Consider the following 4,066-nt stretch of genomic DNA (forward strand, 5'->3'; position numbering starts at 1 on the left):
GCTGCCGTGGGGGTGGGGAAACCTCCGGGGCTGTGGGGCACCCCATGGGCAAGGGGCGCCCCTGGGGTTGTGGGGCACCCCATGGGGTCTGGGGGCACCCCAAGGACAAGGGAAACCCCCGGGGTTGTGGGGCACCCCATGGGCAAGGGGCACCCCGAGTTGTGGGGCACCCCATGTGGTTTTGGAGTACCCCAGGGGGTTGTGGGGCACCCCAGAGGTGTGGGGCACCCCACGGGCAAGGGGCACCCCATGTGGTTTTGGGGGCACCCCATGTGGTTTTGGGGCACCCCAGGGGGTTGTGGGGCACCCCAGAGGTGTGGGGCACCCCATGGGGTTTTGGGGGCACCCCAGGGGGTTGTGGGGCACCCCATGGGCAAGGGACACCCCCAGGGCTACGGGGCACCCTATTGGCACCCCCATAGGCAAGGGGCACCCCCTGAAGTATGGGGCACCCAGGGGCACCCCGTGGGGTGTGGGGCACCCCCAGAGGTATGGAGATCCATCCCTGGGGTGTCCTTAACCCACCTTGGGGGGCTCCTGACCCCCCCATGCCCACCCTGGGGGCACCCAGACCCCCCTGTACCCACCATGGGGGGTCCCTGGCCCCCCCCTGCCCACCCTGGGGGGTATCCAGACCCACCTCTGTCCACCCTGGGGGCATGCAGACCCCCACCCACCTACTCTGGGGTGGGTGCAGCCCTGGTTGGGGGGCACATGCACCCCGAACCCCCTCCTCCAGCACCCGCTCCGGTGCTGGGGGGGAGGGGGGGTTCCCCCACCCCTGGGTGCCCGGGGCCACCCCGCTGCCCGGCCCTCCCGGTCCCCCCCGCCGGGGTCCCCGGCACCTGCCCCAGCCCCGCTGACACCGGATCCCCGCCGGTAACCTGATCCGGCCTAAAAATACCGGGTACTTGGGGGGGGGGGCGCTGGCCCCCGGCTAGAATTGCCCTGATCCAGCGGATCCTCCCCTGGGGTCACAGCACCAGCTGGGTGCCCCCAGCACCCTGACCCCCCCCTCCAGCCCAGCACCCACACTGGGGACCCCTGTGCCGTGGGGTGGGGGTGGGGGACACAGGGGGGCTGCTGGCACCCGCCGTGGCTATTTTGGGCCCTGCCCAGTGCGGGGATGGGGGTGCCACCGTGTCCCCAAGAGGCACCCATGGGCCCAGCGTGGGCGGTGGGGTCCTTGTGGGTGGCCCCTCCTCGCCTGGGTCTCCCCATCTCTCTCTCTGTCCATCTATCCCTCCCTCCCTTCCTCTCCCCTCTCCCCTCTCCCTCCCCCATCCCTCCATCTCTCCCTCTATGCCTCCATCTCCCCCTCCCTCCCTCCATCTTTTATCCCTCCCTCCATCCCTCTCTCTCTCCATCCCTCTCTCTGTCTCTCAATCCCTCTCTCCCTCTATCCTCTCTATTCATCCCTCTCTCCCTCCCTCTGCCCTCTCTCCATCCCTCTACCCCTCCCTCCAGCCCTCTCTCCCTGCATCCTTCTCTTCTTCTACCCTCTCGTCATCCCTTCCTCCATCTCCTCCCGACATCTCTCTGCTCCCCTTTCCCTCTCTCCATCCTCCCATCCTCTCTATTCGTCCCTCCACCACTCCACCCATCCCTCCATCTCTCCGCTCTTTCCCCATTTCCTCTCCCCATTTCTCCCTCCCTTTTCTCCCGTGCAGTGTGCAACGAAGGGGGTGTGTGGAGGGGGTGCACTGTGCGCCATGCACCTTGCAGCCTGCAACGTGCGGTGTGCACTGTGCAGTGTGCAGTGCGTGCACCTTGCAGCGTGCAATGTGCGGTGTGCGCCGCGCACCGTGCAGTGCATGCACCTTGCAGCATGCGACGTGCGGTGTGCACTGCGTGCCATGCAGTGCATGCACCTTGCGGCGTGCGACGTGTGGTGTGCGCCGCGCTCCATGCAGTGTGTGCACCTTGCAGTGTGCACCGTGCAGTGYGTGCACCTTGCAGTGTGCGACATGCAGTGTGCGCTGCGTGCCGTGCAGTGTGTGCACCTTGCAGCGTGCGGCATGCGGTGTGCACCGTGCAGTGAAGAGTGTGCATGGGGTGAAACAGCAAGGCCCAAGCAAAGAACAGGGTGCAGGGCACCCGTGCAAGGCGCAGGACGCTTGTGCAAGGAGCAGGGCACCCATGCAAGGCACAGGGCACCCGTGCAAGGTGCAGAATGCTTGTGCAAGGTGCAGGGCGCCCATGCAAGGTGCAGGACACTCGTGCAAGGTGCAGGGCGCCTGTGCAAGGCGCAGGGCACTTATGCAAGGCGTGGGACACCCGTGCAAGGCGCAGGACGCCCGTGCAAGGACGTGCGTGCGAGGGCCGGAGGCGGCAGGCGCCTYGCTGGCCCCGCGCCCGGACCCACCTTGCCGCCGTATTTCGGGGCCGGGCAGCTGCCGGGCAGGGCGCCCGCCGGACACCCGACCCCGCTGAGGCCTGACCCGCTCGGGGCAGGGGGTGGATCCGGGGGGGGCCTGCGGGGGTCCCGGCAAGGCCGGGGCTCGGTGCACTGCCCCCCGGGGCCCGGTTCTGCCCCTCTTGTCCCGGTTTTACCCCCCGGGTCCCGGTTCTGTTCCCCTGAGCCCGGTTTTACTCCCTGGGTCCTGTGGTGACACTGGTTCTGCCCCTCTGGTCCCAGTTCTGCCCCCCTGGGCCTGGTTCTGCCCCCCCCCCAGTCCCGATTTTACCCCCTGGGTCCTGGTTCTGCCCCTCTGGTCCCTATTCTGCCCCCCCTGGACCTGGTTTTGTCCCCCTGGTCCTGGTTTTGTCCCCCTGGTCCCAGTTTTACCCCCTAGGCTTGCTTCTGCCCCCCTGGGCCGAGTTTTGTCCCCCTGGGCCCGGTTCTGCCCCCCCAGTCCCGATTTTACCCCCTGGGTCCTGGTTCTGCCCTCCCGGTCCCGGTTTTCCCCCCGGTCCCGGTTCTGCCCCCCCGATCCCGGTTTGGCTGAGCCAGTCCGGCTCGATGTAACCCGGTGGCGGGTGGTACCGGCCCCCCCCCCCCGGTACCCCCCGGTACCCCCAGGACCCCGGTGCCACCGGGGGCGGGCCGAGGCGGGGGGGCGGCGCGGCCCCGGGGCTATAAAGGCCGGTGCCCAGCCCCGATTCCGCCGCCGCCGCCGCCACTGCCGCCGGTCCGACCCCTCCGACCCGACCCGACCCGCTCGTCCGTCCCGCTCAGGTAACACCCCGGCACCGGCACCGGTCCGGACCGGCCCCCTCCGCTGCTGAACCGAACCGGGCCGGGTCTGCCCCGAGCCGGGTCCGACCCCTCCGGTACTGACCCGAACCGGGCTGGACCACTCCGGTACCGACCCGAGCTGGGTCCGACCCCTCCGGTACTGACCCAAACCGGGCTGGACCCCTCCGGTACCAACCCGAGCTGGGTCCGACCTCTCCGGTACTGACCCAAACTGGGCTGGACCCCTCCGGTACCGACCCGAGCCGGGTCCGACCCCTCCGGTACTGACCCAAACTGGGCTGGACCCCTCCGGTACCGACTCAAGCCGGGTCCGACCCCTCCGGTACCGACCCGAGCCGGGTCCGACCCCTCCGGTACCGACCCGAGCCGGGTCCCACCCCCGCGGTCCCCGCACCGGGCTGCACCGGGTCTGACTGTGCCGGTACCGGGCGGGGCAGAGCCGGTACCAGCCCCCCCCGGTTCGGCTCCCGGTGCCCTTTGGGGGCTATAAATAGCCCCCGGCTCGACCCGGCCAAATATAGCCGGGACCGGCCCGGCACCTGCCGGCTGGCTCAGGCCCCGCCCCCGGGACACGCCCCGCCCCCGGGGACACGCCCCCTATACCCTGCCCCACCGGGGACACGCCCATCACTGCTCCGCCCCCCAGGGTCCTAGTGCCCGCCCGGCCCGATCCAGTGCTGGGCTGTGCTCCCTCCCCCGTCCCCTGTGTCCATGCTGTGTCCTCCATGTCCCCTGTGTCCCCTGTGTCCCCTATGCCGTGTCCCATGTGCCATGTCCTCTGTGTCCACGCCATGTTCTCCATGTCCCCCCATCCCATGTCCCCCATGTCCCCTGTGTCCCCTATGCCATGTCCCACACGTCCCCTGT

This window comes from Apteryx rowi, unplaced genomic scaffold, assembly GCF_003343035.1.
Source record: "Apteryx rowi isolate R43461 unplaced genomic scaffold, aptRow1 scaffold_1444, whole genome shotgun sequence".
Lineage (NCBI taxonomy): Eukaryota > Metazoa > Chordata > Aves > Apterygiformes > Apterygidae > Apteryx > Apteryx rowi.